Below are 23,404 nucleotides of genomic sequence, written 5' to 3' on the forward strand. Positions count from 1 at the left end.
GAGAGTATGCATGATTCATATTGCCATTGCCAATTCCCATTGTAAGTGTGATTGCATTGATATTTATATGAGAAATAGCATAAAGAGGGAGGGAGTCCTCTTCATTGTTGTTAATGAAGTAGAGATAATTTCTAGTCTTAACATTTTTCTATAGGAAACATACCAATTGCTATTATTGAAAGATATGTACAATCCCCAGCACCACAAGAAAAAAAAAAGGAAAAAAAAAAGATAGTTATGTAGGTCAGTGTTTCTCCATGATTCCATGGTGAAGCACAATGTTTAAACAATTCCAAACTGTTGTAGAATAATATTCATATAAAACACATTAGAAATGAACACATACAAAATTGAGATGAAAACATCCAAGATACAAACAATGAAATTCATTTGTTGGTTTGTGCAGCTTTCATTGTAAGATGCTGTGCATGATTCTAAAGGTTGAGTCTTAAAATCTGTGCTGAGCTTTTTATGGCCCAGGTATGGTATAAAGCAGCCACACCTGCAGTCAATATTTGGAAGGTCTTCCCTCCAGAATGTGGACACCCTCCCATAGGGTGTCTGGCCAGACATTAACAGGGAATTTTTTCCCCTCAAGGGGAATGCCTGAGAGGTTTTTGATGGTAAATTAATAACTCTTCCCCAACACTAAAAAATCAAATGAGTTTTCATTTATATTAGGTTTTATATCAATATTTGCCCTGTTGTGAATTAAAACTGAGAATTTGAAAAACACTATATTCACATAAAATAATGTGTACATATTACATGTTAACATACATAGTATTTTTAGTAAAATATGTACGATCACCAAAGAAATCAGTAGAAAGAATAGTATTGTTTTAAAGTTCTGCAAATCTTGAAATTAGAATACAGCTGCATTCCCCTCTTTCTATATTTTAGGTTCATCTTTTGCCATGTAACCTGTGGGAAATTCAACTATACAGTTTTTTTTTTTTTCTTTTTTTGGTGGTACTGGGGATCAAACTCAGGGCCTTGTGCTTGCAACACAAGCACTCTACCAGCTGAGCTACCTCCCCAGCCTGGTCAACTATATGCTCTTGGGAGAACCACAATGAAAAAGGCAAATAACATTTGGCTTTTACAATAAAATAGCTTTGAACTTGTGGTACCCTAGAAGAAACTCTGGTGTTCCAGGATCTGTCTTGACAATGCTGCTCTATATTATTACATTTTAACATGCTCTTTTGCTCACAGTGGCTTGCTTGTATGTAGATATCATTTGTTATTTAGAAATGTTTGTTTTGTTCTTGTGGTTATCTTCCTACTCAAGTCTTAATTTCTTGGCCCCATTGTTTTTAAATTTAAACTTTTAATATATGACTTGTTGGGTTTTTCCATATACTTTACTGTGGTATAATTAATTTATAAAAACTTGCATGCATTTAGGTTGTGTCCTAAGGAATCTTCAGCCCTTCCAGGATAATAAATGTATCAATTTCCCCCAGAAGTTTCTTGCTTCCCTTTATTACCTCCTTGTTTCCAAGAAACTGCTGCTGTGCCTTTTCTGACTATAAAATTTTAATACATTATATAATCATACATTTTTCATGTTCTTGTTTATTTTATAGTAGAATTTAGACTTTCTCATCTTCTGTGTATTGTTTTCTTCCTTTTTAGTACTGATTATTTCTTTGTGTATATTTTAATCTGCTTACCCATTCACTTATTCACCTCTGCTGTACATGCAGAACATACATGCAGAACTGTATTCGAATTTCTCTTGGTTGATGCCCAGAAGTGGAATATGTTGACCATGATGTAGGTGTACACTTTAAGAATCTGTCAAACTCTTTCCAAAGAGATAACCACATTACATTTCCAATGGTGTGTACAAAGTTACAACTGTTCCAAGTTTTCACCAGTCCATGTGCATAAGCAGTCCTTTCATTTATTGTTAGTGTCTTTTTCTTGTACTGGGAATTGAGCTCAAGGTCTTAAGCATGCTAGGTAAGTGTTGTACCTCTGAGGTACATCCAGCTTTCCTTTTCTTTAGTACTTTGTATTTTATGTAAGAAGTCAGCCAAAACTCAGGTCATGATGATTTTTATCTCTTATTTCAGAAGATTTTATGTTTTTTCACTTACATTTAGATCTATGATCATTCCTCTTAGTTGCTTATAGTGTTTAAGGCAGAGCTTGAAATTATTTATTTATTTTTTATTTTATTATACATATGGTCACAAAATTTTCCTGCACCATTTGTGGAAAAGATTCTCCTTTTCCCATTGACATGGCATGTTTGTCAAAACTTGCTTGACCACTTAGGTGTGAGTTTGCTTGTGTCCTCTGTCTTCACTTGGTCTCATTTTCCTTATACACTGTGATGTTTGCTGAGCTCTGCAATAATCTTGGAACTGAGTAGTGCTGTTCCTCCAACTTCCTTCTGCTGGTTTGACTCTTCTATACTCCACTCTTTTATTCCATTTTAGATTCAGCTTTTTCACAAGACTTCCTGGGTTTATGTTTACAGATACAATAAATTAATAACTCAGTGTAAGGAATAATGGAGATTTTAAAAAATATTGAATCTTTTCATATATGACCATGACATATCACTCAATTTATTTAGGTCATTTAAATTTCTCTTAGTTTTGTTTTACATGCACAGTTTTCCAGGTATAGGTCTTGAATTAATTTTTAAGATCTTCATTTTACTTATTTATTTATTTTTTAATGCATATTGTGCTTGGGATCTAACACAGTAACTGATACATGCAAACAAAGCTCTCCAAAACCCAGCCACTGAGTAATTTTGGTCAAAAATGTTTAGGTTTTTTTTTTTTTTTTTTTTTTTTTTTTTTTTTTTTTGCATTGAATAGGACAGGAAGATAGCAAGCAAGCAGCATATTTTTCACAATAGCAAAGGTATTAAAGTAACAGATTCCTCTGAAGAGAAGGGGCCCCAGAGTCAGAGCCTGGACTCCTATAGTAAAGTACTGACTTGTTCTTTTCAAAGGTTTTGGGCCCTCCTCCTTTTCCTATCTCCTCTGACCCCAGGCTCTCTTTTATTTATTGTTGTTTCCTATTCCCATGCCCACACATCTATTTTAGTCTTTCTGTTGGGTCTCTGCTCATGTCCATGGGCACATTTGTCAGCTAGAAATTTGGCCTTATTGGCATTCACTCTGTGTTCTCTCACTGTCTGTCCTGCCTTTGGCTTCCTCCTTTGCCATCCTGTCCTTATTGCCCACACCATTCTAAATCTCCCTCAGGTTTTTATATTAATGTTTCTTTGATGGGTAGTGAAATTTATTCATAAGTACTTACACTTTTTGATGTCTGTCATAAATGGTGCTATTTTAAAATTCAATTTCTGCTGAGTGCAAAGAGCCATGCCTGCATTCCCAGCTACTCAGGAGGATAAGTAAACATAAGTAAAACCAGTCTGCAAATTTTAAAATACAATTAAATGGGACTGAGTTTGTGAGTGTCTCTGAATTTCATCCTCAGAACAACCAAAATAATTTTTTTGGTTGTTGTTCTTACAATATAGAAGTGCAATTGATTTAAAGTGATTTTTGCATTGACATTAATTTTTAATTTTTTGTATAACTTTTATCTGCATAATTTGTCCCTTTGTTTTAATCTTTAATCAATAAAAATATTCTAATTATTTAGGAATATTTTAGAAACAGATAAAATGAAAGAACAAAGTTATAATGTTATATTTTTTATTTTTAAAATATATTTTTCTTGGACTTAAAACTCCAATACTTTTAATCATTTGATAAGCATATTATTTGTTTTTTTAAAAATATTTTATTTTGGAGTAGGTAAAAATTGATGTGCAGTTATAAGAAATAAATCAGAAATGTATACTTCACTCCATTTCTCTTAATGGTAAACCATCTTGCCTAACTAGTGTACTGGCACAATTGGTAAGTTGGACTCAGTGTGCTCCAGTTTAAGCCTAGTCAGGTTCACCAGAGTTACATGTACTGGCATGTGTGCATGCTTCTGCAGCTTTTCCATATATGACTCTTCACATGCAGATTATCATTCAAGATTTAGATTTATATCATAAGCATCCCTTGCAAAGACTTGTGAAAGTTGGTATTATTTCCTCAAATTATTTGTAAAATCTGTACACAGTGATGCATTCCTGTAATGCCAGGTATTCAACAATGTGTGTTAATGAATTACACAATGTGTAAGTTTTGTGGATTGACTCTTTTTACCCAACAATATTCTTCAAGCAGGTTCCTGTGTCTGTCAGTATTTTCTTCCATGTTATTGCTCAGTTGTACTCTGTGGCATGGACAAACAGCCCTTCATTGGCCAACATCAAAAGTTCATGAAGATATTTCCAGTTTGGTGGGTGCTTATCAATCTTGCTGTGAAATATTTATATTGTGATATTTGTGGAGCTGTTTCCATTTCCTTGGGATGGATGCCAAGGTGAGCCATTGCTGGGACCCATGTGTAGTTGTTTAAGAAAGTGTCAAAGTATTTTTAACGGTGTTGTATAATTTTACATTCCCACCAACATATGTAAAGTGATCTGGTTTCTCTGCCTTTTCACCAGACTTGTTTTCTTTTTTTTTTTTTTTTCTGATGCATATGGATTAGTTTCCCACTGAGGTTTTATTTCTATGTTTGAAGTGGGTAACAAAAAATTTTCATGTCTTTACTTTCCCTCTTCCTTTCTTGAATGAATACATTTGATATTCCTGTAGATCTTGTATTCTATATTACATTAAAGTGATTTCTTCCTTGTATGAGCTTTTTAGTAGAAGATTATACATAGATAGTTGTGTTGTTGCTGGACACAGCTTTCTTTCTTTCAGAGTCTGGTTTTATATACTTTTCTTTATTGAACTTGATAAAATTTCCAGAACTTTCCCTTTATTTTTAGTGTGATGAGTTTTCAATATGAATTGTATCAAGTTGTGTCCAATGCTTTGTTTTGCATCTACTAGAAAATTATTGATTTAAAAAGAATGATCCATCTTTACATTCCTAGGAAAATTCTCACTTGGTCAAAATGTACTGTCCATATTTTATATTTCCAAGATCAATTTGTTAAAATTTTTAGAGGTTTTGCACATGTCTTCTTGAGGTATTTGGTCTATAATTAAGAAAACCTGGGCACATTGCTGCACATCTGTAATCTCAGGTACCCTGGAGGCTAAGAACAGGAGGATTGCAAGTTCAAGGCCAAACTCAGCAACTTAGTGAGAACGTCTCTCAAATTAAAACCTGCTAGGGTTGAAGCTAAATGGTACAGCACTTGCCTACCATGTGTCATGCACTGGGTTTAATTTGCACTATAATAAAAAAAAAAACTTAAAAAAATGTAAACCCACTTGAGCCTAGATTTAATGGAAATATTTTAGTCAATTCAAATTCTTTAATAGATACAGGGCTGTTCAGGTTATCTCTTTCTCATGTAAGATTTTATATTTCTATTCTTTTAGGAAATGTGTCTATTTTATCAATGTCAATGAATTTGTAGACCAAAAGTTGTTGTAATCTTTTTTTATTTCTGTATTCTAAACATTCATATGATCACTAGTGATATTACAGTTGCATTTTCTAAATGTATTCTCTTGTGATCAGAGCATATAGTTTGCATAATTAGAATCCTTTTAATTTTATTGAGAGTTTTGTGGATTAGACTAAGGTTTTGTCATGAAAGTGTTCTTCCTTGTACCCTGGAAACCAGTAAATTTTGTCCTGTTGTTTTGGTGGAATGTTCCATAAATTAAATTAGGTCAAGTTTGTAACTGTTAAAATCTGTATCCTTACAAATTTTCTGTTTACTTGTTAACTGAGTGGATTGTTGAGATCTCAAAAAATAATTTTGTTATTTTTCCTCTTTTTTCTTTCTTTTTTTTTTTTTGTCACTGGGGATTGAACTGTACCACATTCCCAGCCCAATTTTGCATTTTATTTAGATACAGGATCTCACTGAGCTGCTTAGCACCTTGCCATTGCTGAGGCTGGCTTTGAATCATGATCCTACGACCCCAGCCTCCCAAGCTATTGAGATTATGTGTTTCCTCTTTATTTTTATCATTTTTTTCTTCATGTATTTGGCAGTCTTTAGGGGTGCAATGTTTAAGAACATTTTGTGCTCTTATGGATTGATCCCTTTCTTAAATAACCTTCTTTATTCATGATATGATGGTATCTACCTAGAAGTCTATTTTGCCCCATAAAAATTTTTCAAGAGCAGCATCCCTAGTAATAGGACTGAGTGACATCATTATATACCTCCTGACCTATTTCAAGGGTAGGTACCTGTTACATAGTCCCTTAGTGCATGTGACAGCTCTGACCTTGAGCACATTCTCTATATTTAGGGATGGTTCCAGCACCCTCATGTGTTCACATCCTACCCTCCAGATTACTCTTTCAATGGTGTTGTTTCCCAGCTTATAGATGATGAGATATTCAGGTGGGACATTCCTTGCCCAGTGGAGGACCCCTGATGGAGATCCCAGAGTCTGACTTCAAAGCTCTGTCAGTCACTTTAGCCTACTCACAGTGCTATTCCTGAGGTGGTGAGCTGTGAGTTCATGATGTCTTTCCTTGGTTGAAGTAAATATTTTTTTCAGGAGAGAAGGTCTCAGAGGCATGTCTTAATGTTCACTTATCTTCTCTGCTGTAAGTCTCATTTGGGCTCATCTTGGTAAGCAGTGAGGAGCAGAAGCCAATTAATTGACTGAAGTGCTATTTGGCTGACCTTTGCCAGCCAACTGTGCTCTTTCCCATAGACATCATCTGCATTGTTCTTGGAGTATTTGCATGTTTACTGGATAAGGGACTGTTTCTGTGGAATGACTGAGCTGTCTTTTTTCCAGTCAAGCCAGCAAAAATCCTTTTGTGACTTCTCTGTCACCATAGGCTTACACAGCTTATATTATTGCCAGCACTTAGAATATCAGTGTTCATGATTCACAGCACCTTTAAAATGTGTGGACTGGATGGGATGTCCCCATGAATACACCAAGGGCTAAGTTCCAGTAGGATGTGTCTCCATCCAAGGTCACTCATCTAGGAAGAACATGACCAGAGTAGGACCCAGCCTTCTGAGTCCACATTCATTACTTGGGCCATGCTCACTCCTGCTTTATTTGGGATCATAGAATAGTCAACCCTCCCAGGATGCCCTGCGGGGGCATCCGGAATTCCATCCAGTGCTTGACAAAGATCCTCTGGAGGATGATTGCAAAGGCTCATCCTAAAAGGAATTGCCGGATGTTTTGCTCCGAAGCATGGTGTTTTCTCTGATAATATATTACTCATTTCAGTCTGAATGGATTGCTTAAGGGGACGAAGGGAATACAACAAAAATTCCAGAAAATATTACCTACAATCTGAAAAACAATGGTTCTTTACCACTAACAAAATTAAAAATAATTTTGCAACCGTACAATAAGTCCCTGAAAGCCTCTGGAGAAAATAGTTGTAGATCTGCCTTTGTCTCCAACAGGCTGGTTAAATTTTAACGATGGTTTTGTTCATGTGTGGTGGTGAGGTAAGAGAATAAGGTTTCATAACATTCCTTCCTTCCTACAAAGAATATGTCACCCCTATAATAAATGTTGGTACACAATTACAATTGAGACCGCTGCCCTCCTGTACCCCTTAACTCAGCAATTCAGATATTAACCAGATGGACCTAGTAGAGATAGTCACATGAGATTACTTGTCTATTGTTTTAACCACGAGAATATTAAGAATAGTCTTAGGTCACATAGAGTTTAGATATTAAGGAAGTAAATATTGTATTAGTTCACCGAGGTAGTTAGATATTCTTAAAACAATTGTGAATAGGTAAGGATAATCTGTAAGGTTACTGTTTTCTCATAATTTTCTGTTCCTTGTTAAAAACAATTTCTGCCTGTGCTTTGAAAACTTCTTTAATATTAACCACAAGATTGTCATTATAGCCTGAAGAAAAATGTATATAAACCCAGCCTTCCCCAGAATAAAGTGGGATTGATTGCACCAGAACTAGAGTCTGTGTCTTTCATTCTCCATCCATCACTGACGCTGTCTCCCCACTCCCCGTTTACCAGTGTGGAACCCATGGACTCCTGCTAGGGCTGGACCCCGGCAATGCCCTGCACCAATCCTTCTGTAGGACTGCTGTGTCCTGAGATGCTTCTAAGTTTATTTTATTTTTCATCAAGAAAACTTTTAAACATTCATGAAAGCATAATGAGATACATTTCCATGTACAGTGGTGTTCAGTACTTCTGGATTGCATGTTTAACCATTTAAACATGTAATACTAAAGCATAAGAATGCTTCATTTTTGCATTTTACTTACTATTGTACCTTTCTGTTTAATAGTTTGCTTGAATCAAAATTCAGATAAATGCCACACACTGTCATTTGTTGAGCACTATGTTTGTTTATCCCTTTCTTTTCCCTTCTTGTTTGTTTATTTTTGTACAAGGAATTGACCCTAGGGGTGCTTAAACACTGAGCCATTTCTGTAGCAAATTTTATTTTTTGACACAGGTACTTGCTAATTTTTGAAGGGCATTATTAAGTTTCTAAGGTTCACTTTGTTTTGTTTTCTCTTGGGTTTGGTTTTGGTTTTGGCTTTCAAAAATGATGTATTCATATTAATATTTTAAAGGGCAAATACTGGGTGTTGTCAGCCTCACTATTCTAAAACTACTAATCCTGTGCTGAACTCCTCCTGGAGGTAAGTCTTAAGTGGTGGGAACAGAAGTTTTCTTGTAGTAATAACATTAACAGGTCACTTTTGTTGACAACAGCTGGTACTAGGGTGTGCATAAACAACCATTTGCCTTTGACACAAAATTCTTGGGGCTAAGGCTGATGTTGAAATTGCAATTAATAAAAAAAAATTGCCACCTTTCTGCCTCAGCATCCTAAATTGGGTTTCTTAGATTACATGTGAGTTTTTAAATTTATTTTGTGTATTATTTACAACATACATGTGGTTTTGAGATGTATATTCATATATATATATATAATCTTCTGAAACACTTCCTTCTGGAAAAATCTCTTTTTTGGTAGCAGATCCTGAGTCATTAGTTCCACTGGGGAATGTTTCCACCCCCTACTCTATCCCACACCACATGTCTTTTAAGAAATCTTTATGAAATGTGGACTTTTTTATTCATGCAGGCTTGGTAATTGAGAAGCCAAGGACTATTTTTTCTGTTGTGTAGTTTGATGGGATGTTCAAACTTGATGGTCACCAATGGAGTTGAGAGTGTCTTCAAAGATTTGTGCTTTCTTTTCTCAGGTCTGTATTGGGAACAGAGGCCTATAAAGTATATTTACTCTCTTTACAAAGAATGAGGTTGCTGATTGACCATTTGGTGAAAGAAAAAATATCACAGCACTGAAGTAGAACAGAACTTTGAAGGAGTTATTTCAAGGAAACCTGAAGATAAATTTAGCATTCAACCGTAAGTTGTTTGTTTGTGTGTTTGTGTGTGTGCATCTGAGTCTGAGAGAGAAGCAAACCAACATTTCAATATACCCAAATATTAAGACATGAGACTTTAGTAATGTGGTTTTGAATTATGCATTTTACAAAATCAGATTAAGATGGCCACAAAAGTCTCCCAGGCTGAAGATGAATCTACTGGAAACTAATTTGTGCATTTGGTTTTGTTGATTTCAGGGGAAATAAGGAGAGAGGAGTTCAGCCTTCATAAGGGGGCACAGTCATAGACACCATTAAAAAGCAGAATATTTGGTATTCTGGGTAAACATTTGGTGGCAGGCCAGTCCACCTTTCTTCCCAGAACCTTTCTCCTTTGATTCCTTTTTTGCCCATCTAGCCAATCTGTCATCCCTGATGAGCTTGCAGCTCTCTTGAGCCTACACTCTTTTAAGTTGTCTTTGCCTGTCCAGATCTGTCATGGGGTCCTCAGTGATTTTTCTCATGAGTCTGTCAGATCTGGTCCCAGACCCTCCCTCTTTATTCTACCCTATCATCTGCATTCCACTGTCACCTCTAGTCACTTTCATCTTTGAAAACCTTTTGTTTTGGATGATACTGGCCATAGTATTTGGGCTGTGAGTTCAGGGGTCCCTAAGCTCTACCCCGAGCCCCACCACTTGGAAGTTGTGTAAGCTTATTTCCTTTCCTTGCTGTGTTTTTATCAGTAAGAGGAAATAGGTGATGATGGGACCTGCCTTGTGGAGGTGATGAGTTGGCAGCCTGCAGTGTGGGAATGTGCAGTGTGTACAGAAGCATGACAACACTGCTTTCTGCTGTAACCATGAGAGCTGACACCACTATTGTTAATTGAGAACCCAGCATTCCAGCATTGGTGGGAACAGGTCACAGGCCTTGGGTTTATGAAGGGTTTGGCATGTGAAAAAATGGAGCACCTCTACAAAGCTTATTGTGCACTGAAGCCTGGTGGGTAGTGTTCACTAGCATTTACAGGGACACCACATGAGGGGGTAAGGGTCAAGATGAAGGCCAAAGAGGAAGGCAGAATCTTGCCCACATACAATAGCCTCTGGCAGAAAGGCCTTGTTCTACCTCCTATGTATTATAAGCTTTTTCTTTCCAGTTGGTCACAAAAGGACAATTTTTATTTATTGTTTTTATCATTCAGTGGGGGAAATGCCACTATTCACAAAGATCAGTAGCTTTAATAGGTATACTTCTTGGGGACAGATGTGGAATCATAATGAGTATCAATAGTAAATACTGTTAGTGTCTATCATGATATAAGATCTTTTGAAAGAAAAAAAACATTAACTTCTTTTCAAAGATTCTCAATTTTTTAATGTATTATTTTAGTTGTAGATGCCACCAATACCTTTATTTATGTGGTGCTGAGAATTAAACACAGTGCTTCACACATACTAGGAAAGCTCTTTACCACTGAGCCACAACCCAGCCTTGAAATGTTCACTTTTATTTGAAGGGGGTGCATTTTCTTCTTCACACCAAATCCCCATCTTCCTTGAAACTCTGATCAAGAAATCAAACCTGACATTCAACTTGTCCAAGCACTCAGGCTGATAGGAATGGTAGTCACATAGAATTACTAAACTCAGTCCAATGTCAAAGAATTAGTTAGACTGTTTTAGATTGTTGGAATATTCTGACTAAAAAACTTTCTTTACACTAATTAATCTAGAAGTCACCTCCCTACAGCTTCTATCCACTTGTCTCATCTCCACTCTCTGAAGGAAGGATCAATGAATTTCTTTCTTTGATATAATTTGGGAACTACTTATACCTGTGGGTGGAGAAAAAGTTGAAGTACATGTCAAGAGTGAACATAATCTAACATTAAATATCAAATGGAAATAGTGCCTTGTCACCAATCCTATGAAACACAACCCGTACTTAAGTTTACAGTGCACCAATCAGAACACTGCCTCTACATTACACAGGGGGAAAAGGCAATTTTACCAGATGTTACATGATCACTGTCAGACACATCAGAAACTCATCATCATCATACATGCTCCTGAAAACATTAAACAACACATTGTCACTTCAGTGCTCATTCTTCATGATACCATGAATTACAAAATGCAAATTCCAAAATTGCAATATCACCTGATTTAAGAAAATTGGTGCCAGCACAAAACCTTAGGCATAACAGGAAACAAATATACTAGAAGTGATGCTATTATATACTCAAGAGTACACTAGATAGATTTTCCACATAATCATGTAACTATAAAAAGAATAGGAAGGAAAAAAATAAGAACATAAAAAATTTAAAAGGAACAGATACATTTCATATTTGATAATGTAGGTAAAATTAAAAGTCACTATTAACTTAAGATCTCTTCATTTTATGTGGTAGGAGTACATGGGGGAAGGAAAGAGAATGAAACAGACAGTATTACCAAGATTTCTTCCATTTCTTATCAGAAAAAAAATTTTCTTTTACCTGCAGCTTCTCACAAAAATAAGCATATATTTCTACCAAAGCTCTCCTAAGGAAACTATAAATTTCTAAGTTATACATAAAATAATTAATGAATGTGTTTTCTACTATGAATTACAGTAATATTGAGTTAATTTATTTTCTCTTCCATCTATACCTAAAGTAATTATATAATTTGTATTGATAGCATAGATTGATATATGCCACCATAGTAGCATAGAAGCAGCAGTGTTCTGACTTGACCTGTATTAATCATCTTCCACTGGCAATATCTTCAGTGGTAAAGAATTTGTACTTAAAAAAGACTGTCAAAAGACTGCTAGGGAAAGTGTACTGCAGTAGAAGAGATCAGGAGGAAATCCATCATCTGGACTACTGTCAGTGACAAATACATGATTAATTTTAATGTTTTTTTGAATTTCCATACTTGTTTCATTTTACAGCAGAGACCTCTGACTCAACCAATACTTACATGTTTATACTGTAATCAGTGAATTAAAGCCAGAGTTTCCCAGGACAAGCTCCCTTTTTCAACATAGAAATAAGACAAAACCCAGACTCCTGGGTTTATGAACTCATTTATTCACTGTAGGTTAAATGTGGTCCTTTGCCATAATAGAGACATATTATCAAGGAACGGTGATGACTAAAATATAAAACCACTCTAAGTGAGAATGGTTTAGATGAAATATTTAACATCTGCCAACAATAATCACCTAATATGACCCAACCCACAGGACTGCAATGGGAACCTGGAGGATTGGGAGAGATAAGAGACACCAGAAATGGAGACAAGAGAAAAGCCTGATCAAGTCTCATTTATTGGGGGAATAAACCCAGTTAATATAAAGTACAAAAACCAATCAGGGGAAAGCATGCGAAGGCAAAACTTGTCCGCGCACCAGAGCTCGAACAAGGAAGTATACTTGGCCAGTCATGAAGCACCACGCAATCTAGCCTGATACACACCTGGTATTGTCTGACAGTTACGTGTGCAGGAGAGGCACCCCCACCAGCATCTGGCAGGTGCCATCTTAGCTCAACATGTGGCGAGGCGGGAGCATTGCCTGCTGGCTCCAGACACTAATACACAGTTTTAAAGTTGGAAGAGACCTTGAAAGTCATCTATTCTTTTTCCATATCATTGATGAAGAAGCAAAGGTAATGTATAGGGAGCAGGAACTCCCTAAAGATCACCTGATAAACTGCTCAACAGTGACACAGCCAGGACTATAGAGCTGGGTTCTCCCTTCTTCAAGCCCTGGTCCTTTTTCCTGATTAAAGAATTAAGTACAGTCCAAATAGTTATAAAAAACCATGTCAGTGCTAGAGAGATTAAGAAATGATATCTTATTATAAGTGCAAAATTATTGATATTTTATATATCAGAGCAGCAAGAACTTTGATTCCTATAAAAAATTATTAATGTGCATATTTGAGACTTTATCACTAAGGTTAAGGACAATTTAAAAAATGTGACTTTTTCTTCCCTTCACAAACACAAACTTTAAATTTTTATCCTACTAAGATAGACTTAAGTACATTCAAAGTCAGATAGTCTTTAGAAAATGTCACAACTTTTAATCAATTTGGGGAGTAAAACCCCCAAAACTTGGGGATTCATAATCTTTAATAGGTATGAGTATCTTTAAAACATGAAGTAATTATCCCAACCCAGTTAATGCCCTCTGCCTGTCTTTCTCAGGCTTCAGAAATTTATATATTTATTTTTTTTATTGTAAACAAATGGGATACATGTTTTTTCTCTGTTTGTACATAGAGTAAAGGCATACAATTTGTGTAATCATAAATTTACATAGGTAATTGTCAGGGGCGGGCTCTGAGGGACCCAGAGCCGCACCATGGCCTGATCTCTAAGATGGCGCCTGGCAGCTTGCCAGACATAGCTGCACTCATATACAAGTTTTAGGAAGTAACTCTGGTTGGCTGTTGTACATGAGGCGATTCTGGTATCTGCCTGGAGACTCTTCCTTGATAGGCTGACTTTCCTGGTAGTCTACTCTCTGATAGGCTGATGTTCTCAATATAAGTCTGAGAATTGCAGAATAAACTCCTTTTTGGTTCCTGTGATGAAGAAGACTGTACACGTTGTGATTGTCCCCGCAGGCAGTGGGCAATCATAGGTAATGTTGGTTGAATCATTCTGTTATTTTTTCCCTTCCCCCCACCCCTCCCATCCCTCTTTTCCCTCTATACAGTCCTTCCTTCCCCCATTCTTACCCCTCTCCCTAACCCTAACTCTACCCCTAAAATTAACCCCTCCCATGCCCCATTGTGTATCATCATCCACTTATCAGTGAGATCATTCTTCCTTTGGTTTTTTGAGATTGGCTTATCTCACTTAGCATGATATTCTCCAATTTCATCCATTTGCCTGCAAATGCCATAATTTTATCATTCTTAATGGCTGAGTAATATTCCATTGTATATATATGACACAGTTTCTTTATCCATTCATCAACTGAAGGGTATCTAAGTTGATTCCACAATCTGGCTATGCTGAATTGAGAAGCAATGAACATTGATGTGGCTGTATCTCTGTAGTATGCTGATTGTTAGTCCTTTGGGTATAGGTCAAGGACTGGGATAGCTGGGTCAAATGGTAGTTCCATTCCAAGTTTTCTAAGGAATCTCCATACTGCTTTCCAGAGTGGCTGCACTAATTTGCAACCCCATCAGCAATGTATGAGTGTACCTTTCTCCCCAAATCCTCGCCAACACCTGTTGTTGCTTGTATTCTTGATAATCGCCATTCTAATTGGGGTGAGATGGAATCTTAGGGTGGTTTTGATTTGCATTTCTCTTATTACTAGAGATGTTGAACATTTTTCCATATGTTTGTTGATTGCTTTTATATCTTCTTCTGTGAAGTGTCTATTCATTTCCTTAGCCCATTTGTTGATTGGATTATTTACATTCTTGGTGTAGAGTTTTTTGAGTTCTTTATAGATTCTGGAGATTAGCGCTCTATTGGAAGTATGATTGGCAAAGATTTTCTCCCCCTCTGTAGGCTCTTTCTTTGCATTGCTGATAGTTTCCTTTGCTGAGAGAAAGCTTTTTAGTTTGAATCTATCCCAGTTATTAATTCTTGCTTTTATTTCTTGTGCTATGGGAGTCCTGTTGAGGAAGTCTGGTCCTAAGCCGACATGTTGAAGTTCTGGACCTACTTTTTCTTCTATAAGATGCAAGGTCTCTGGTCTGATTCCGAGATCCTTAATCCATTTTGAGTTTAGTTTCGTGCATGGTGAGAGATATGGGTTTATTTTCATTCTGTTGCATATGGATTTCCAATTCTCCCAGCACCATTTGTTGAAGAGGCTATCTTTTCTCCATTGCATATTTTTGGACCCTTAGTCTAGTATGAGAAAATTGTATTTATTGGGGTTTGTGTCCGTGTACTCTATTCTGTACCATTGATCTACCTACCTATTTTGGTACCAATAGCATGCCATTTTTGTTACTATTGCTTTGTAGGATAGTTGAAGTTCTGGTATTGCAATACCCCCTGCTTCATTTTCCCTGCGAAGGATTGCTTTAGCTATTCTGGGTTTCTTATTCTTGCAGGTGAATTTCATGATTGCTTGCTCTATTTATGTAAGGTATGTCATTGGGATTTTAATTGGAATTGCATTGAATCTGTATAGCACTTTTGGTAGTATGGCCATTTTGCCAATATTAATTCTGCCTATCCAGGAACATGGGAGATCTTTCCATCTTCTAAGGTGTTCTTATTTTCTTTCTTTAATGTTCTGTAGTTCTCATTGTAGAGGTCTTTCACCTCTTTTGTGAGATTGATTCCCAAGTATTTTATTTTTTTCGATGCTATTGTGAATGGGTTAGTTTTCCTAACTTCTCTTTCTGAAGATTCATCACTTATGTATAAAAATGCATTAGATTTATGAGCATTGATCATATATCCCACTACTTTACTAAATTCACTTATGAGTTCTTAGAGTTTTCTGGTGGAATTTCCTGTTTCCTCTAAGTATATAATCATATCATCAGCAAATAGGGATAGTTTGAGTTCTTCTTTTCCTATTCGTATCCCTTTAATTTCTTTGGTCTGTCTTATTGCTCTGGTTAGAGTTTCAAGGACGATAATGAATAGGAGTGGTGAAAGAGGGCATCCTTGCCTTGTTCCAGATTTTAGGGCAAATGCTTTCAGTTTTTCACTATTTAGAATGATATTAGCCATGGGCTTAGTGTAGATGGCCTTTACAATGTTAAGGAACATTCCCACTATCCCTATTTTTTCTAGTGTTTTGAGCATGAAGTGGTGCTGTATTTTATCAAATGCTTTTTCTGCATCTATTGAAATAATCATGTGATTCTTGACTTTAAATCTGTTGATATGGTGAATTACATTTAATGATTTCCTGAGGTTGAACCAACCTTGCATCCCTGGGATGAAATGCACTTGATCATAGTGCACTACCTTTTTAATATGTTTTTGAATGTGATTTGCTAAAATTTTCTTAAGAATTTTTTCGTCGATGTTCATTAAGGATATTGGTTTAAAATTTTCTTTCCTCAATGTGTCTCTGTCTAGTTTAGGTATCAGGGTGATATTGGCTTCATAAAATGAGTTTGGGAGAATTCCCTCCTCTTCTATTTCATGGAATACTTTGAAAAGTATTGGAATGAGCTCTTCTTTAAAGGTTTTGTAGAACTCAACTGAGAACCCATCATGTCCTGGACTTTTCTTTGTTGGTAGGCTTTTGATGACTTCTTCTATTTTATTACTTGAAATTGGTCTATTTAAATTGTGTATGTCCTCCTCATTTAGTTTAGGCCATTCATATGTCTCTGTAAACTTGTAGATATCTTCAAAATTTTCTATTTTGTTGGAGTATAGATTTTCAAAATAGCTTCTAATTATGTTTTGCATTTCAATCGTGTCTGTTGTGATATTTCCTTGTTCATTCCGAATTTTGGTGATTTGGGTTTTCTCTCATTTTCTCTTTGTTAGTGTGCCTAAAGGTTTACCAATTTTCTTTAGTTTTTCCAAGAACCAACCATTTATTTTGTCAATTTCTTGTATTGCTTCTTTTGTTTCAATTTCGTTGATTTCAGCTCTGAGTTTAACAATTTCCTCTCTTCTACTACTTTAGGTGTTGGTCTGTTCTTCTTTTTCTAGGGCTTTGAGCTGTAGTGTTAGGTCGTTTATTTGTTGAGTTTTACTTCTTTTATGGAATGCGCTTCATGAAATAAATTTTCCTCTAAGTACTGCTTTCATAGTGTCCCAGAGATTTTGATATGATGTTTCTTTGTTCTCATTTACCTCTAAGAATTTTTTAATTTTCTTCCTAATATCTTCTGTTATCCATTCATCATATAATAGCATATTGTTTAATCTCCAGGTGTTGGAGTAGTTTCTGTTTTTTACTCTTTCATTTATTTCTAATTTCAATCCATTATGATCTGATAGAATACAAGAAGTGTCTCTTCTTGTATTTGCTAACATTAGCTTTGTGGCATAATATATGGTCTATTTTAGAGAAAGATTCATGTGCTGCTGAGAAGAAAGTGTATTCACTCTTGATTGGATGGTATATTCTATAAATGTCTGTTAAGTGTAAATTATTGATTGTGTTATTGAGTTCTATGGTTTCTTTGTTCGATTTTTGTTTGGAAGATCTGTCCAGTGGTGAGGGAGGCGTGTTAAAATTCCCTAGTAGTATTGTGTTATGGTCTATTTGGTTTCTGAGATTGAGAAGGATTTGTTTGACATACACGCATGAGCCACTGTTTGGGGCATAGATATTTATGATTGTTATGTCTTGCTGATTTATGGTTCCCTTAAGCAGTATGAAATGTTCTTCTTTATCCCTTCTGACTAACTTTGGCTTGAAGTCCACATTATCTGATATGAGGATGGATACCCCAGCTTTTTTGCTGGATCCATATGCATGGTGTGTTTTTCCCCATCCTTTCACCTTTAGTCTATGGGTATCTCTTTCTTTGAGATGAGTCTCTTACAGGCAACATATTGTTGGATCTTTCTTTTTTATCCAATCTGACAGTCTATGTCTTTTGATTGACGAATTCAGTCCATTAATATTTAGGGTTATTATTGAGGTATGATTTGTATTCCCGGTCATTTGACTCATTTTATTCATTTATTTGTTTATTTTTGACATGATTTGGTTCCTCTTTATTTGAGAGTTCCTTTAGGATAGCTCCTCCCTTTGCTGATTTGCTTCTTTGTTTTTCATCTCTTCTTCATGGAATATTTTGCTGAGAATGTACTGTAATGCTGACTTTCTTTTTGTATATTCTTTTAGTTTTTTTTTTTATCATGGAAGGATTTTATTTCATCGTCAAATCTGAAGGTAAGTTTTGCTGGGTATAAGATACTTGTTTGGCATCCATTTTCTTTTAGGGTTTGAAAAATGTTATTCCAGGCTCTTCTAGCTTTTAAGGTCTGGATTGAAAAATCTGCTGATATCCGTATTGGTTTTCCCCTGAAAAAAAGTTTGGTTCTTTTCTCTAAAAGTCTTTAAAATTCTGTCTTTATTTAGTATGTTAGGTATTTTCATTGTAATGTGTCTTGGTGGGTCTGTTGTAATTTTGTGTATTTGGAGTCCTATAAGTCTCTTGAACTTGATTTTCCCTTTCATTCTTCAGATTTGGAAAATTTTCTGAAATTATTTCATTGAATAGATTGTTCATTCCTTTGGTTTGTTTCTCTAAGCCTTCCTCATTCCCAGTAATTCTCAAATTTGGCCTTTTCATGATATCCCATAGTTCTTGGAGATTCTGTTCATGATTTCTTACCATCTTCTCTGTTCAACTACGTTTTCAAGGTTAAATATTTTGTCTTCAATATCTGAGGTTCTGTCTTCCAGGTGTTCTATCCTATTGGTTGTGCTTTCTATGGAGTTCTTAATTTGGTTTATTGTTTCCTTCATTTCAAGGATTTCTGTTTTGTTTTTTTTCAATATCTCTAACTCTTTATTGAAATGGTCTTTTGCTTCCTGTACTTGCTCTTTTAACTGTTGATTGGTGCATTCATTCAATGCCTGCATTTGCTCTTTCATTTCATCATTTGCTTCCATTATCATGTTAATTATGTACATTCTGAACTCCCTTTCTGTCATTTCTTCTGCCATGCTGTCATTGGACTTTATTGATGTAACATCCAGATTTGTTTGAGGCATTTTCTTCCCTTGTTTTCTCATGTCGTTCAGGTATCAATGGACTGCTGAGATGTTGCAGATTTCCTCTAATGACTTATAATGTCCCTGAAGATTGCTAGTGTATCCCCTCTTATCCTTCAGTAGCCTGAAGTCTTGGAGGAAGTTGATAATGCGGTGCTCCCCAAGGAAGCTGCCTCTCTAGTGGTGGTGGTCTTCAGGTGGGGTATATTTTCTGCTAGTGGGCAGAGGTGCCTCCACTTGTTGACCAATGGTCATCCAAAGGGGAAGTAGGCTGCGGTCTGAGGCAAGGCCTGTTTGGGCCTGTGTCTCTGGTTTTACCATCCTTGTGGGAAAACCTCACCCGGTCGGGAAGACTCACCCAGTGGGGAGGCCTCGCTGATCAGTTCCCCTCCTAGAGGTTCCCCTTAGTCCACAACTACCACCTGGGCAGGGCAGCCTTCCCAGGCAACGTTCCCAGTGGCCCGGACCTAACTCCTTGGCCTGGGAGCCTCACACTTCGCAGACGAATCTCCTTAGGTTGCCCCTCCTCAGAGAAGCTGCCCGCAGTCCTGGAACCTTAACTCTGCTCCTCAGCTTGTCTCTGTGTAGCTCTTTCACCAAAAGGTGCCTAGGTCCCTGGACCGTGCTTTGCACCTAATTGCCTGGCTATGTGACCCCTCCTCTGAGCATCCTCCTGGAACCTCATACATATGCTCCGAGCCCCAGTGACCCACCGCTCACCTCTTCCTCCAGGCAGCCACCCGGTGTTCTGTTTGGGTGCTTGGAGACCAAGCAACTCACTGTGCACCTCCGCCTCCTCAGGACAGCCCCCCCGTTGTTCAGGAGGTTGCTCTGCGTCCAAACAGCTCGCCGCCCAGCTCTTCCTCTGGCAGCCGCCGGAGCCCTGGCAGGTTACTCCGAAACCAAGCGTTGTGCTGAGCGGCCTCCTCTGAAAAGTTCCCCTCTGTCCGTGTTCACTGCTCCAGCAGGGAGAAGAGTATCTTACTGCCTGGGCACGGCAGCCTTCCCAGGCAATGTTCCCAGGGGCCCAGACCTACCTCCTGGGCCTGGGAGCCTCACCCTTCCCAGACGAGTCTCCTTAGGCTGCCTCTCCTCAGAGAATCGGCCCGCAGCCCTGGAATCTTCGCTCCACCCCTCAGCTTGTCTCTGCAGCTCTTCCACCGAAAAGCCGCCTAGGACCTGGGACCCTGTTCTGCACCTAATCGCCTGCTTATGCAGGCCATCCTCTGGGCAGCCGCTGAAGCCTGGCAGTTTACTCTGAAACCAAGCGCTGTGCTGAACAGCTTCCTCTGCAAAGTTCCCAGTGGTCCGTGTTTACCGCTCCAGCATGGGGAGTGGTGTCTTGCAGGGCAACTCTACTTCACAAAGTTCCCTGCATTCTGGGGCTACCGCCCCATCTGGGACGCCTCCCCAACTGGAGAGACTCACCCGGCGACTTTGAGTTGGTCCCAAGTCACTCACTATCTCCTGTTTTGAATCCTGAGTCCTGGAGCAACATGAAATGCAGCCACCCTCTAGTCCACCATCTTTAAAAGTCCCCCAGAAATTTATTAAATTATTTGAATGCAATAATTATTTCCCCTCTGAGATTTAAATAGTAGGCAACAAAAAAGTCTGAAACTTAACTGCCCAACAACTTGTAAATTGACTCAACTTGTAAGCCATTTGCTGAACAATATCAATTCCCACATTAAAAAGTAAGTAGGGGCTTTTGTTGTGGCTCAGTGGTAGAGTGCTTTCCTATCATGTCTGAGGCCCTGGATCAATACTCACACCAGTTGAGTATTTATAGCACCAGTTGACCAGTTGGTCAGTTGAGTATTTTAACAAAAAGTTTTGCAGAGCTTTAAAGCAGAGAATCCAAATGTGTGGTAGTTTCTGTGTCAGAGTAACAGCTTGACTGTCAACTTGGAGAGTGCTGTGTGTGATCATCATGGGCAGGGTGAAATTTGAGGATTGGAGATTCAGAATTCAAACACTGTGGTAATTCTGGTCAAGTCTCATGGTGAGTGACTGGGTAATTAGTTCAGGGTGCTGCCATGTCCATTCTCAGGGATTCTTTTATGGGTATTAGGTGAGGAGGTTGCATGTGGTAAGGTTGATAGGAGTCTGGGTCTGGTGTTCCTGATATGATTTGGAATGTCCACATATGTCCAGGTACTAGTTGGTTTATTTTTTTATAAGTGAATGCACATGGGCTGGGGAGATAGCTCAGTTGGTAGAGTGGTTGCCTTGCAAGCACAAGGTCCTGGGTTTGATTCCCCAGCACTGCAAATAAAAAAAAAATAAGTGAATGCACATAAATTATTTATGAGTTGTAGCTGATGGTGGCTTCAGGCAGATGGTGGTGATTTAATGGTACAAACAAGGTGTGGAGCCATCTATCTTGAGACTTTTACTCAAAATGGAGTAGCTATGGAAAATTATTCTTCTACAAGATGGAGTAATTCAAGTTGAGGCACAGCCTGAAAATTACTGTTCCATACACCATGAGATAAGTAGAAAAGTCTCAAAGAAGGTTGTGTGTTGATGCTCAAAATCTAAGAATGCACAATCCAGGGACTTGAGTTCATGCCCTAAATTTTTAGGAATCAGTTTATCTTTTTTTTTTTTGATGATTCACATAACATAAAATTTAACATTTTAAAATATATGTATGAATGTCTTCAATGTATTCACAATCAATTCTTTTGAGGATGGAGCATTTGTGACAATTCAAGAGATGCAGATATCCCAGTGCAGGCAGAGGGTACAGAGGACCTCAAACAGGACAAGGCACAGACAAAGCCATGAGTGCTCCCAACTTCATGCATCTAGTTGTGAGAATTTGGCCTCCTCCCAGATCTATGTACATTTGAGGAAAAGCAGGTAGGCAAGGATCTGCTTGGGCCTGCCCCTGAAAGGTGCTCTATTGATCTCTCAGGTCAAGGTGGGATTCTGCCAGGGTCCAGCCCTAGCAGGAGTCCATGGGTTCCACACAGGTAAACAGGGCACAGGGAGACAGCGTTGGCGATGGATGGAGAATGAAAGACACAGACTCTAGTTCTGGTGCAATCACTCCAACTTTATTCTGGGGAAGGCTGGGTTTATATACATTTTTCTTCAGGCTATAATGGCAATCTTGTGGTTAATATTAAAGAAGTTTCCAAAGCATAGGCAGAAAACAGCAACCTTACAGATTATCCTTACCTAATCACAATTGTTTTAAGAATTTCTAACTACATCAATGAGCTAATACAATGTTTATTTCCTTAATATCTAAACTCTATGTGACCTAAGACTCTTCTTATTATTCTCGTGGTTAAAGCGATAGACAAGTAATCTCATGTGACCATCTCTACTAGGTCCATCTGGTTAATATCTAAATTGCTGAGTTAAGGGCTACAGGAGGACAGCGGTTGCAGTGGTTATTGTGTACCAACATTTATTATAGGGGTGACATATTCTTTGTAGGAAGGAAGGAATGTTGTGAAACCTTATTTTTTTACCCTACCACCACACATAAACAAAACCATCATTAGAATTTAACCAGCCTGTTGAAGACAAAGGCAGATCTACAACTGTTTTCTCCAGAGGCTTTCAGGGACTCATTGCATGCTTGCAAAATCATTTTTAATTTTGTTAGTGGTAAAGACTCATTGTTTTTCAGATTGTAGGTAATATTTTCTGGAATTTTTGTTGTATTCCCTTCATCCCCTTAAGCAGTCCGTTCAGACTGAAATGAGTAACATATTGTCAGAGAAACACAGCAGAGAAAACACCATGCTCCGGAGCAAAACATCTGGCAATTCCTTTTAGGATGAGCCTTTGCAATCATCCTCCAGAGGATCTTTGTCAAGCACTGGATGGAATTCCAGATGCCCCCGCAGGATTCTTGTGCTTCTAGATGTCTCTGACACTGTCCTAACTTGACCTCAGCTTGGGGTGGAGAGGGGAACTGGGAGACTGTTTGCCTTTGGCAGAACCTGGGGTCTGTGTTTGTCTGAGGGTAACCTCATCCCTGCCCCTCCACTCTTGATATTCAGTAAAGCTACACCCACCACCATTCTTGCTAGTAAAGGTCCTGGAACAGTGTAGAGGCAGGCATGGGTGAATCACCTCATGTTGCAAAATGCACATATGGACTTTCTGGGACTGGGAACCCCTGTACCTGAATCTTCTTCTCCACAAGATAAATGAGGCAAAGGTCACACATACAGGAAAAAAGCAGCAGAACTATGTAGACTTTTGCACAGCATGAGGAGGTGAGGGAGATGCCTTCCAGGATGCCCACTTGCTCCTCAGATCCATGGGATAAATTGCACTTGTGAAAAGCAATGTTTTCAAATTTCTCTG

General features: G+C 37.8%; 1 long non-coding RNA gene across 1 annotated transcript; it reads left to right on the forward strand.

Moving 5' to 3' along the window:
• Positions 1–11: 11 nt before the first annotated feature.
• LOC124974311 (uncharacterized) lies at positions 12–21,838 on the forward strand. Its single transcript, XR_007106771.1, has 3 exons — positions 12–41; positions 21,167–21,226; positions 21,765–21,838. It is a non-coding gene; the product is annotated as an uncharacterized LOC124974311 (long non-coding RNA).
• Positions 21,839–23,404: the final 1,566 nt, after the last annotated feature.

The sequence above is a fragment of the Sciurus carolinensis genome, unplaced genomic scaffold, assembly GCF_902686445.1.
Source record: "Sciurus carolinensis unplaced genomic scaffold, mSciCar1.2, whole genome shotgun sequence".
NCBI classification, from domain to species: domain Eukaryota; kingdom Metazoa; phylum Chordata; class Mammalia; order Rodentia; family Sciuridae; genus Sciurus; species Sciurus carolinensis.